This window comes from Chiroxiphia lanceolata, chromosome 2, assembly GCF_009829145.1.
Source record: "Chiroxiphia lanceolata isolate bChiLan1 chromosome 2, bChiLan1.pri, whole genome shotgun sequence".
Classification (NCBI taxonomy): Eukaryota; Metazoa; Chordata; class Aves; order Passeriformes; family Pipridae; genus Chiroxiphia; species Chiroxiphia lanceolata.
Genome location: NC_045638.1, coordinates 35402118 through 35416562, shown reverse-complemented (window position 1 = coordinate 35416562; position 14445 = coordinate 35402118). Strand labels below are relative to the sequence as shown.

The 14445-nt window shown below is 40.2% G+C and overlaps 1 protein-coding gene across 1 annotated transcript in view; it reads left to right on the top strand.

The window, feature by feature from the left end:
* The first annotated feature begins 948 nt into the window (after positions 1 to 948).
* The window catches only part of P2RY8 (P2Y receptor family member 8), a 30813-nt gene continuing 17316 nt past the window's right edge, over positions 949 to 14445 (top strand). Inside the window, 2 exon segments of the mRNA XM_032679481.1 lie at positions 949 to 985; positions 4462 to 4547. The gene's annotated coding sequence lies outside the window, so the exon portion shown is untranslated.

The window sequence follows — 14445 nt, the reverse complement described above, 5'->3', positions numbered from 1 at the left end:
TGTTAAAACTCACAGATAAAGAAGCTTGCACAGGACAGTTTCTCTCCCTCACCTACAGTCAAAAGTGCCTTGAATGGGTAGCTCTGGTGTAGACATCTGCAGTGCAAATGCCCAGAGCTAAGTGAGACCCCCATTGCTGTCTCAGAAAACCCAAATATGAGGTCTCTCATAGACTCAGAAGCCCTGGTTCCACCTTGGGTTCAGTGTGCTGGTGCCCTGTCACCAAAGGCAGCCTATGCTCCTGCCTGTGGTCTTGTGGGGAACTGGCCTTTAATAGCTTTCAGGTGAATAGTTTTACATAATGATCAGTCTCACAAGTGCCTTTTAGTTGAAGAGGTACATTCAGGCAAGAGAAACAGATTTTTAGGCACAAAAGAGGTTTTATGCACAGAGGACCTAACCCTGATGCTCCAGGGCTCCTGACTTTCACCTAGAGACCCCCTGTGTATAAAAGTATCATATACCATATATCAAATGCCTGTCCAGATTGCAAGGGATGCCACTCCTTTAAATAACCTTGGGGTTTTTTTTACCTTGCTCTGTTGGGCACCACAACTCTGAAATCATGTTGACAATATTGGTCTAAGCCTCTTCTATAAATGAGAGTTAGGAGTGAAACCCGTTACTCAATCATTTCTACACTTCATTACATAAGCATCACTCAACAGTAAAATGTACTTGGTCACAGTTACGCAGAAGACACTGCAATTTTTCTCTTCCATGGAGGTGATCAGAGTCATCTCCTCTGGCCACCTGCATATTCTTAGTGTGAAACAGAAATCATTTGTAGGGCATGGCATTAGACGGATTTTTTTTTGCTGTACTTGAAAAAGCGAAGACTTAGAAGTGAGGGAGGAGCTAATCGTTGCAAAATACACAGTCATTTCCTGAGCCCTCTGGTTGGATGAGTACAAACTTTCAACTATTTCTAATTCTCCTCTGTCATTTAAGAGGCTTTCAAGGTGCACTGTACATCCCAGACAAGGTAAGGAGTACAGCTTTCCACTTCTTCATTGTTTATTCAAAATTGTTTTTCAGTGGAGTCAGACTCAGTCAAGACTGATTTTTTCTCCCTCCTATTACTTACATCTGAAGGGAGAACAAAGTTCCTTGCAATCCAAGAAATACATGTGTGCCTTTGTGCAAGATGTGTCTTGTGAGCTGTAGGAATAAAGGAAGAACTGTTTGGCTTAATAATAGAGCAATGATAATTAAGAAATTATGTTGCACATATTTAGAAGTCAGAATTATTACAGCAATACTGCAGTATACGAGAAAGAAAACTCTTACCACCAGTTTTAAGGAGTTCACTCTGCACAAACCACTATCAAAATAAAGGGGTTTAAGTGCATAATTAGCTTTAGTGAGGGAGGTAGTAAAAATCATAGTGTGTCTTTTCCATATTGGGGCAGAAAAAAAATAAAAAAAAAAGCACCAGATAATTTTGGACCAGTTTTATTTGTAAATCTGAACCTGATATTTATCTTTAGCTATTGTAGAGTCATGTACTGTACTCATCCTGAGACTGTTCCTGAGGTTTGCAGTAACCAAACATACACTCAGAAGTGACTGTGGAACCATATCATAAAGTGATATAATTTCCTTGGGATATTTGGATGCACAACAACTGAACTCAGACAGACAGGCACCAGAAGGAAGTCTCATAACACTGCACTCTTGCATACTGCATTTGTTGTCTCTTAATAGATAGGGAAAGAGACTATTTGTGTGAAGTTTTGTTTTCTAATAGATCAGAAACAAGTATAAAATAGCCAGCTGTGGGGCAGTTATTGTAATAATGTTCTGTCACTAGGTCACCATACAGAAAGTGAAATTGTGTGTGCTGTGCTGGTCCCTGGTTGAAGTCATACACTGGATACTCAGATCTTTGGCATTTTTGGTTTTTTTTAAGTCTTCGCTTATAATCAGTTTTAGTGTTTGGACACTGGTTCCTTGAATGTCTGGTATAAACATTTTCTGGATTTTATACATAGTGATTGGGAGAATCTAGTTAGGATTTTTTAAAGCATTTGTTTGATTCAGACACATAATTTCCATCTATGTCTCCATTCATTTCTAAATCACTTCCACTGTACTTGTGAGATTGCTGCTACGGTAGCACTTGGACCTCTCCGATGAATTTCACCCTTAACAGACTCAATGAGCCACTGGAAACTTTGTCACTGCTTTTACAGGTGGGGAACTCAGATGAATCCCAGTTGACACCATATTTGTGCCCTGGTATTCACAGCTCCCTAGTGCAGGCAATCTGATCAAGAAACCCAGGTCTTCCCTTGCAAACAGCTGTATTTCAGTTTAGACACAACTAGAGAGCATGTCACCATACTGCTAGGGAAGAGGCTATGACATGGGTAGAAGTATTTGCATCAGCCTTAGTCATCTCAGTTTGAACATTGATGCCAAGCACTTAGCTGTTCCTTATGGGTCTCTATGGCCTTAGCTGCTAAATACTTGGAGCCTGTGCTGCAGCTTGCTAGAAGAAAGCTGGCTGAGGTGTGCCTACCCATCTTGCAGTCACATTTCCCAGTTAGTGCATAGGCACGGCTCAACAGCTCTGTGTGCAAAGAGTAAACTGAACCCAGGCATCCCCCTGTCACCAACCAGCAGCTTGTCCACTGCTTCTGCCTTCAGTTTTTAACATTCCTTCAGGTACATTTATTGACAACATGTATTCACCTACTGTCTTTCAGTGTGGGGTTGGGTTCAACTCTGATGCATCTGTCTATGCGGATAAATTTGCTCTCATTGATGACTGTAAGCACAGAAAACGCCAGCTTAGGTGATTTAAAATGTTTACTCTCAGTGCTCTGTTTCAGCATCAGTATCTTTGATGTGGGAAGAGGGTGCACTCCTCGTCTCTCTGTCAGAGGGACGTATATGTTATGTGTACCAGTTATGTGTAACAGGATTGAAAATAACCCAATACTAGAAAGTTGTATGGTAAGTTTGGTCTCCCACAGTAACTGCTGTATTCTGGGCAAGTGGCTAGAGGGGAGAAAACCAGAAGACACAACCCAGCCTCAAGAAGTTATCTTATGGTAGCCTCCTCTGTCCTGCTCAAAAATAAAGACACATCAAGACAATGTCACAGTGCATTTAAAAAATGTGCTGATGTTTTGGACATGTATTGCTGCCTAATAAAATTACTTCATATTTGCATAGTTTCTAGATAAATAGGTGTTTTGAAGCAGAAGATCAGGGGCTTCACTGCTGACAACTAATGTTTGCAAAGACTTCAATTGTAAAGAAGGATGGTTTTCTTACCAGGCATATTTATGAACACTGTTTTCATGTTCTTCATAGTGTGCAAAAGGAGCTTGAACATGTAGCTTTCCTATGAAAAATGACTACAGAAATGGGGGGGTTAGGCCCTTGACTACTGCCTTCAAAATTCCTGAATGAAATGAGCTCACTTCATAAGTAAATGTCTTTGGGATTGTTGTTTGGGCTTGATTATTCTTACTGCCAGCTGTCAAATGGGAAGGTCAAGTTAGTGTTTCTCCTGGGCTTGCTATTTACACACAGGAAACCTGAGAGGGACTCAGCCTTAGAGTTAGGGTTGTTATTTTAAAATAGATTTAAAGTGGGCAATATAATCCAATTTTTGTCTAAATTTAGGTGCTAATCAATCAGAAACATTCCACAGGATTCATTTTCTACATCTTTGATTCTGGTAATGTCAGTTTGATCCAGTTTCTTTTCATGTATTTTGATTGGAAGCCTTGTGTCCTTATGGAAATTTTCCATCAAAAGTCTTATTTTTCAGTGTTTCACAGAGAGAGAGAGAGAGTGAGCTATGTATGCTTAAAGCAACAGTTCAGTTTTCTAAATGCTGGGGTTTAGGTCTCATTGATATCCCAACAGAGAGATTCTGCCTTTTTGCACGGAGACCAATGAGGGTCCAAGAGTTGTTCAGACAGGGGCAAGGGATCTATAAACTTGGTCATCAAGAGCCACACATTTTTGTCACATTTTCACACTCCTGCATGATGAATTCAGGCTCAGAAAGTGGTGAATTGAAAATCCTTGCTCTCCAAACTGCTCATTGAGTCTTGAAATAAGAACAGAAATTACTCACCGGTATGACCACGAAGAAGTAGCTAGGGTTACTTACTACCAGATACACTGCACCTGATTCACATCTGCAAAAATAAGAAGGGAAAATATCAAGCCAACAAAAAGTATGTGCTCTTTTATCTTTATCTTCAGATGTGCATACTTTGAATCTTGAGTAGTCCCGCTCAAGCTGTTTTACAGCTAGTGAACCACATATTTAAAGCTATGACAGTGTTATCAGTGCTTGTCAGTGTTCGTAATTATCTTTAAATGTGTTCCTTTTATTTATTTATTTATTTATTTATTTATTTATTTATTTATCTATTTTAACAACTGATTCTTAAAAGACTTTTTAACAGAACTGTTTTCTGTTCCTTTCTGTAGCTCTTACTCATAGAGGAAATGTGATCTGCTGCAGTACGGAAACATCAGCAATGACATGGTGAGACAAATTCCTTAGGGAGCTGCCTGTAAGTCCAATCAACATTTAAGATGAAAAGTTTTGCATTTTCTTTGGCAGGATGTTACATACAGAGTTTAGCTGTTTAAGGCAATTGCTGAGGCAATAAGGGAATATTCAGGAACACAAGCTTCTGCTTTGAGTAGGTGAGTGAGCACAAAGAAAGGAATAATCTTGTTAAGATTTTTTCTTTTCCTGCCTCCCCCTCCCTTCCCAACTTCTCAAAAATATGATTGGTCTTTGAGACTTTCTAAATTGTGCCCTGTTCTCCCAGGATCCTGGATACACCAAGTGGACCTCAGTTCAGGGCTACAATGGTTCAGTAGCTGAAAGCTGTGAGAATAAGCCTTTTTTGTATTTTTGTCACTTCACCTTGTGACAGTCAAGCACTGTGGGGGTCAAAAGGATATCCTCCTGGAACACTAGCAGTGGTGAGAGGTAGGATAGGAAACTCTGGATATGTAAGCACAGAAATGGTGAAGAAAAGACAAAAAAAAAAAAAGACAAGCTGAAAACTGGTAGTACAAACTTGAGATATATGAAGACACAGGGTGGTTTCTGGACAGCAGTTAACAGAAGGAAAACAGACTTTGGGTTAAATGCTACTGATGATGAAAACAGGTTTGCAGAGGACAGCAAGGTGTGATCCTTTCAGCTCTTTTCCTCAAATACTTGGGAGAAAACCCTGAAATATCCAGCTCTCAGTAACCTAAAAAATAAATCTAAAGGCAGAGCAGGTATGTCCACACTCTTTAGTGGTCTAGACAGAAAATGCTTTTAACCAGCAATAATTTTGCACTACATCTATTTACTGGGACCAGTCATATCCTGATCTTTACCTTATTTGACACAACTGTAATAACTGTTTTCAGCCTCTGAAAAATGATGGCTGCATCCAAACTCCTTTTTGGGAATGGTCTTTTGTCTGTCACAGTCCTAAACTATACAAGAAGTTGTGTGTGGTCCAGACTTGTTTGAGGGAGCATTAGTTGGTGTGAGACAAAACTGTACCAGAACTGTAACAGCCCAAGCAATTGAGTTCCATGGCATGGGCCCTTGTTCTAACAGTGTTTAATTTACTAATATTGACACACTTTTCATGTAGTAAAATCTCCCTTCTTCATGTGGTATATTCCTCAGAGTCCTAAGTGTAAATATTACAGAATAATAATTCAGCACAAAAAAATCAGTGAACAGCCGATTTAGAGGGAGACCATGCCTGTCTCCTTGTTAAGCTCTCTACTTGCTGCTGGAGGACACATTCTGACTCAGATGTAGGGCTACAGGAAAAGGCAAAGTAGCCTTGTGATTGCAGTAACTGAGTGATGTTCTGGGAAATTAGATTCTGCCACTGATTCTACCTGAAAGCAGATGCTGAGAAAAATGTGTGTGATGCTGAGAAAAGGTCACCTTCATAATAGAAAAATACATGATAAATGCCTGAAATGGAGCTGGGATGGAACTTCAGAGCTTCAACTACAAACAGGAAAAAATTCTAATGCAGCTTCTGACTGCTGGGGAATTATACCATAATAGTTGCTTCTTATAATATGACATAGCAGTACTTAAGATACTCAATGAAAAGTATGGAGCAGATATCCATTTGCCATAGTAGAACAGCTGGATTTTGACAGGACTGAGAGATCTGTCCTGGTGCCAGTGAGGAGCACGCTTAAAGCACATCAGTAAGACTATATTTCTTCTTTAGAAATACAAGTACTTTCTTTTCAAGAGGTCAAGGAGTAGGGAACAGTGTAACTCCTCCTCTAGAGCACTCTCCCAGGAGAAAGAACATGCATATTCAGCACTGTCTTTGAAAAGTATTTAAAGGCTTATCCACCTCCTTCCTTGCTAGCTAGGTAGTATGCTAGCAGGTATGGTCTGAGCTGAACTGCACCTGGCCAGTAAAAGCTGGAAGGGCAAGAAGAAGGGGACAAAAGAGGAGCAGATGCCTGAAATACCATTCAGCCAGAAAGACAAAGACCTCATGTCCAGCCTTGTCTTCAAAGACAGTATTTCACAGTAGTCGCTGGATAACTCCAAAGGCCAACCTAAAGAGTAGATTCCAGACCACGTCCACTACATTATATTTGGTGACTGTCACTAGGCTAGAGAATCTCTTGCCCTCATGCATGCCATTTTCATCTTTCCCTGAATTGTTGTATTGATAATTTTTTATTGTACATCTTTGATGTGAAATATGGGCAGTACCCAGAAGCCTTGTGGTTAATCTCCCTCTCAGATAATAAGTCCCATGGTCAGACTTGGGAGACACCTTAGGGCATCTATTTCCTGACATTAACCACTACTTTATCATTCAGAGAGGGAAGGGAAGTGTTTGTCTTGTATCAACCATCTTAAAACATTTTGGCAAATCATATTTAATCCCCAGAAAGAAAAGGTAACACAGAATTTTAATAAAAGGAAGTTTGACAAAGAGATTCAAGGGTCAGGTCTTCCAGTAGTTTTTCTGTGAGAGAGAGAATGTTCTATGAGACTCACTAAGATTTTTTTTTTCCCTCGAGTTTTCATGTTTTCAAGGCTCATCCATCACCTGCTCTGGATGATCTACGTGTGCAGCAAGTGAATAGTGCTGATTTCACACTGTTTCTTATAATTTTTCTGACTATTTCAGATCCCATTCTGAGACATTTAAGCCTTCATTGGTGGCTTAATCCTTCCACTCATGTGATGCCCATCTTACAGATTTTGAAATTCTGTTTCAGGTCTGACTTCAAGGGGTGTAAGTTTTCAGGAACAGGCACCAGCTCTGAGTTCCTAATTTTCAAGTGTTTATTAAAAGACACCTGGATCTGACATCCAGAAGTATTGAGTACTCATAAATCCAGATATGGTCAATAGAAATGTGGCTTTGAATCAGAAACATTTTATGTAATGCCAAATGTGCTTAGAAATCAGGTCCTAGGCAACTCGGGGGCTCCATTCCTCACTTTTCTCTTTGTAATATGGGGTTAAATAATCTTCATATTAGAGGAAGGCTGTAAAGAAGAATTTTGCAGGTTGTTCTGAAGCTACAACACTGGATGACAGAAAAGTGCCCCAAAATCAGTTATTTATTTAGTATTTAGGTCGAGAGTTTGAATAGTGCACTGTACATAGGACACAGTGTCACTCATTGAACAATGAGAAAAAAGCCAAAATTTTTCTAATGGGGTATTTTGCCTTTTCAAAATTGCTGGGAGGGCATTAGTTCCAAAAAAGATAAAGCAGAAAAGCTCAAAACTTGTCCATGTTCCAGAGTGACTCTACTGTGACTTGTAGAGTTTCTTGACAGCTGGGCTGATTTGCTGTGTTCAGCTTGTTGACTTTCACCATTTCACTAGTAGGATCATTAAACTGCAAAGCAACAAGTGGAAACTGCTGATGAAATTCTGGATCCCAGGCTCTTCAGCTGTTTATTTGTTCAGGCTGCTAGAACAGTAACCTTCCTGAGGTATATGAGCATTGTGAATATTTCAGAAAGGAATGAACAGACATTTTCATAAGGGATACCTTTCCCTCCCCTCAATCCCAAGTTTCTGCAGAGCTTGTGATCTCAGTTACACAGTGCTGACATACTCAGTACACTGATCAGAACTGCTTGGGTCTTTAGAAATACCTAGTTATTTAAAAAGTTTGCAGCCTATCCATGATTGCAGCTAACAGAAATTGGCTGCTGGCACATGAATGTGAGGCTGAGTTAAGCAGAAGCAAGATCAAGCCCTTAAGCTGAGCTAAACATTGCTTTGCACATTGTACACAACATCTCTTTATCAGCCCAATTAGTGACCTAAATCTGTACAACCTTGTCAAAGAAAAATCTGGAACTCACTTTTTGACATGAAGATGTGCCTTCTTAGTCACACGTTTCTCCCATGGGGCATAAAGATATCTTTAACACCTCTAAGAGAATGAAGAATGAAGTTTCCTGCTACATCTGGCTTTTGCAACCTCAGCAATTCTCAGCTGTGCAGACACATAATCTTAAAATCTGGTCTTGGTGGATAAAATAGCATCACAGACTCATCACTTAGGTGTTTCAGGTTCAATGTATGTTAAACATTTGAGATTTATAATCATATATAGTTGTGAAAGCTTTTTTTCCAGCTTTTTAAATGATAAGTTTTCCATCAAGAGCACTTCTTTGAGAAACTAACAGGACATGGCAGAGTTTTACATGTTGCAGTAGGCTGATAGGTCTGCTTAACTCACACATCTATTCCTGCTAATGTTTGTGGGCTGAATACATGATTACCCCCACATGAGAGGGGCAGAGATCATAACCAATATAGGTATCAATAACACAGATGGTTGGTCTGTGCTGGGCTTGCAAATGTGTGAGTTGGGTGGATTCTCAGCACCTACCAGTTTTTGCTGCTGCAGCAACAAAGTTTGCAAGAACAAAGTTTGCAGTCTCTCACAGCAGTGCATGGAAATCACTTTGCTATATGGGGAACACCAGCATGTGTAAAGGTTATTCCTATGCCATTCAGCAGTAGGAGAGCAGAGACACACAACTAGTACTACAGAAATATTAGCTCCTTTAGTTGTGCCTACTCTTCTGATTGCTCTAATTTGTCTTTGGGACTAGTGTAGTCACGAGTGTAGAAGGAAAAATAAACAGTCAGAAATACAGTATAATAGATTTTTTTTTGGTTGGAAAAGACCCTTAAGGTCATCAAGTCCAACCTTTAACCCAGCACTGCCAGGTCTGCCACTAAACCATGTCCCCCACATGCCAAATAACTTCCAAGGATGGTGATTCAGCCACTTTCCTGAGCAGCCTGCTCCAGTGCTTGACAACCCTTTCAGTATCCAATATAAACCTTCCCTGATACAACTTGAGGCCATTCCCTCTTGTCCTAGCACTGGTTACTTGGCAAAAGAGACCACCCCCCATCTTGCTACAACCTCATTTGAGGTAGTGGTACAGAGCAATAAGGTCACTCCTGAGCCCTCCTTTCTCCAAAGTCAACAACCCCAGCTCCCTCAGCCACTCCTAATAAGACTTGTGCTCCAGACTCCTCACCAGCTTTGTTGCCCTTTTCTGGACACTCTACAGCACCTCAATGTCTTTCTTGTAGTAAGGGGCCCAAAACTGAATATCTTTGCCTACTTCAAAAGAGCATGTGAACACTTGGAGATTTGACTTCCTCAAGTTTGAAATAAAAACTATCATGTTGCAGCTTGCCATTGCCAACCATTTCATTGTTCGCACTAACATGCCAGAGGACCTGTAAATGCTCCCCTACCCACACCTGTCCCAGCAAAGTAAAAAAGTTCTCACCTTCCATATATCATCAGCTTGAAGGTCCAGAGATTTAGAGTGCCAGATGTCAGAAATAAAGCCATGTTTCTATATCAAAGATATTTTGTGTCCACCTGTGGGCCCAAGAGAGCTGAATGGTAAATGCTCTGACTTCCTGTTCCCTTCAATGGAAGATAAATGTATTCACAGTCTGTTGGTCCATTCATAAATTGGGTCTGTCACATGTTGAGTCAAGAAGGACTTGGTATAGGATTTGCAGACCAATATTTGTAACTATGTGAAATGCTCTGCCTTCTACTCTGAGCTACACCTTCATTGCTTTGATCCCAGGCTGAAAAAGGGATGGGTGAAAGGCGTTTTGACCAGTTAGGATGAGACTCACAGTGTTGCTCTCCCATAAGGGGGGATCACACCAACAAGTGTGGCTCCAGTGGCTCTGTGGGCAGTAGAAAACACTAATCTATTTTCTTACTACAGTTCTGTGACTTACAATAGATTAGTATATGATGAAGATTATCATTATTGCCATTGTACACATCTACAACATTCTTTTGAGTTATTATGGCCATGACAAACAGAAAACCATATGCAGTTGCAGTAATCAGGGAAAGGAATTCAAAAACATTAGGTGGAATGATAAATGTCTGCATTCCAGGCTTTCATCCAGTTGGCCAAATAATTTATGCCATGCCCAGAAACTTAGCTAATCTTGTGACCTTCACCCTTTATCAGCCAATTCACATTTATTGAGGGAGAGAGGGGAAATACAGACCCATGAATATAGACCAGAGATCCTTTTCAAATAAAGCTCAACAGCAGCTGGGTTCAGTAGTTCTTTGGGTTTTGTTTATATTCTTGCTTCTATATTAATGATGAAGTGAACAAGTGGAAGTGTTTGATACATCTTCTGGATGACAGTCACCCAGGATTTCCACACCTACTTCTGGATTCTCCCATATCACATCTTTCCCCTACAGATGAGGCCACATGCTCCCCCACAGATTTCATTTGTCTAGTGAAAAGATGTACTGAAATACCAATGTCTTTCACTTTTAAGTCCAAGCAGTTTATGCTGTTTCTGCGAAAAGTATTTGTTGACTGGCTCATAGAAAGCATTGCCTAGCCCAGCATCTTGATGCACATTGTCCCACCATTCTCCACCAAGTCTTGTCCTTGCCTCCCATTTCTGCAGCCCAGGGCCATTATTTTCTTCTGTGATGAAGAGCAACAAGTCTTCCCTGAAACAGACTCAGGCTGTGCTTTCTGTGTATGCCTCAGTGCTCTCCTCCTCCTCCAGAGAAGTGTGCTATAGAAACTTGTAGGTGCTTATTTCCTTTTTTGAGATCTGTGCTGTAGCTTAAGTCTCTTGATGTGTAGTCATCAAAGGCATTGAAAATAGATAACTCACAGTGATGCTGGTAAATATATAAATAAATAAATAAATAAATCCTAAACCATCCCCAATCTAAATCCTTTCCACAACCACTCACACTGGTGAAAAATGGTATCATAGATTTTGGCGATGTCCTAAATATGGACAGTTGCAAATGACAGCACTTTTCTGAACACATCTCAAGACACAGTGACTCTAGTACTATATTTTTTTATATATATTAGGGCTACATCGATTGAACTGCTGCTGAATCACTAATGTCAATGGTGACAAATGTCAAGAGTATTTCTCCAATGGAGAGACAGCAAAATACAGTATCATTTATTAAAAGCCACCATAGCACTCTCAGATCAGAATTATATAGTATGTAAATGTTCTTTGCAAATAATTTTGTATTTATCTTTTTGACACTGACAATTCAGCTGTCTTTTGTGGCAAAACTCAAGGTAAATTACTTTGTGCTTGCTCTGTTTTATATACTTTTGATCTAATAAATCTCAAATTAAATAACTGGGTAAAAAAAAGGTGCTATCCTACATTGGAAAGGTTTGGAAAGCAACCTCTTTTCTCTTTATTAGAAATAATACCTTCGCTTCATGTTTCATTCTGGGCGGTGAGAAAACTGCCCTTATGTTTTTTTGCTAAAGGTGCAGTATTTCCACTTCTGAAGTTCTTGTTACAGTTTCCACTAGTTCTGAACACCTCCACCCCCAAGAATAAAAGCAAACACCTAGTTTGGGGCTCTTCTGTGTTGTTTATATGCTCCGTTTAAAACGTTATCAAGTTTTTTAAACTTTTTTTTTTCTGTGCTTAAAAGCAGACTGTTTCAACCACTACTTCCTTATTTCTCCTCCCTTCCTCTTAACTCTTTAATATAGAATCTCTACTTGTGCTTCTTTGTTTACAGCCTATGATTAAGTATATCTGTGCATCTTCCCAACCAACTGGGAGTATAAAAGCCAAGTAAATTTTCAGGCAGCTTTTAATCAGAAAAGCAAGACAGGGTTAAAGTGTTGACAACAATTTGGTAGGAAGGGGGAGAGAGAGGGTGCCAGGCTGTTACCATTGAGAATCTTATGATCTTCTCACTCATCCTTCTAATAGAGTTTTATTTTGACAAGCCTACATCACAGGTTGTGTCAGATTTCCACCATACAACACTAAAAATGACCTAATCATCTGCTGCAAAAACAACCCAAGAAATCAGGCATGCAGCCCTACTTCACTCCTGTCTGTCCAATGGGAAAGACACATAAACACTCAGCCAGGTGATGTGCAGTGAAGGCATCATACCCATCTGCCAGACTCAACCTCATTCATTCCCACAGGTCCTTACATCCTGACTACTCTGTTTGGGAGAATGGTACAAAAATGCAGAGTTGAGCCAAGTAGCTTTTCTCTGCTGAATGCCTTTCCTGGTATACTGGGACAGGATATTTGTTCTCAAGGAGTTTGGCAAGGAAAAAGTTAAAATGTCTGCAGACATTTTCACTCTGTGATCTGGAAGACTGATTAGCTGATTGAGTGGCAGTACATTATGGAAGACCTGCCAGGATTTTTGACCTAGAGAAAAATCATTGAGATTGCTGTAAAAGCAGGCAAGTGCTTTTACTTGACTGCCACTGAGTCTCAAAATAGGGAGTGCAGGCAACGCATTCAGGGTGGAACTACACTCACCAACGGGTGATTTAGTTAGGAGAAAAGGAGATTCTTCATCCCAACCTCACACACTAAAGGAGAAAAGTTTTCATCACAGGCAGAATTTTCAACATCAGACCTTAATGCTAGCACTTAAAAAGGTCTTTAGGAGCCTAAAAACTCTCTTGTCACCACTGTAAGTGCTGAAACTCAAGGCTGAAGTCTTCAACTGCTCTTGCTAAGAGTGCCCAGTATCAAAACTATGAATCCCAGTCACTAAGTGCTCAGAAGCCCATGTGTCTTAATACCCAACTCAAACCAAAGGCCTGAAATGATTCACAGTTGGGCAGGGGAGGGGTGGGCAGGGGAAGACTGTTCCTTGTTCTCTGTCAGCTTGAGGACCAAGTACACCATAAATAGTCAAAACCCTTATTGGAGACTTACTGGAGTATATTCTGCATGGGATAAAGCCAGAAGAAAGGTGGTGATGGCATGTGCCCTTTAATCCTGTGGATATTTAGGGCACTCCTTACAAACTTGAGATGTTTACCCAGTCTGATTGGAACTGAAAATTCTTGCAGCAATGCATTAACCACCATGTTAAAGCTATTTTTCTGCAACTTATCTTTACTCTTGCACCTGAATTTTCTCCAGTTTTCATGGTGGAACTGGAACATAAAGTCCATGAGTGAAAAACACAGACTGTAGTGTTTTGTTCGGTACCGGAGAGGAGAAGATATCCAAACTGCATTACCTATTTCTATGCAATGTATATGTTTTATATGAAGTGACTAATACAAAACCTTATTGCTTGGTGGAGGGTGTAGATTTAAATCTCACTACTCTGAAGATAGTAATAAATTCATATCTTCCCCATCCCCATTGAGTATGATTTGGGACGTGTAAACAGTACTTTTGTTTCTGGTTCAGATCTATCCATTTTTTATGAGACAAGCATCTAACTGCAGGAGAAATTTCATTTGAAATACATGGTTGTATCTAGAGGTCTCCTTGAAACCCTCAGCAAAGTGTTAAAAGCTGAAGGTTTCTCAGGGACCAAGGCATTTCCTGTTGTCTAGCCTGCTTGCTGCTCAGAGTCCTGGTTCTCTGGATGTCACGATAAAATGCCTAATTGTGAGCCACTGAGGTATGGGCTCCTCAGCGAGGGCCATGGAGACTCCTGGGCAGGCAGGTGCCTCTGTCTACTTATGTTTCTACGACCTGGGGCAGAGGAGGTGTGGATGGTGGGTGCACTGGGCTGCCTCTGTGGATTTACATTCTGTATTAACTGCTTCTAGGTAGTTGCTGCTCTCCCGTGTCTCTGTATTTTTTTCTGTGATTGAGCAAAACTAACCACAATCTCCTTTTACACCCAATTTCTAAAGAAACTCTTTTAACTGGTTTTCTGCTGAACTGTGGCTTCACTAGTGACAAGAACAAGACAGTAGAAATCTGGTATACAAAGTAATACCCCAATTTTGTCATATTTTTTCAGTCATTTGAGAACGAGAAAATCTTATTTTTCCTCACGATTCATGGAGATTTTTCCTCTTAGGATATTATTGCACTATTCTGTTTCATACAGAAAAAAATCCACTACCCATAAAG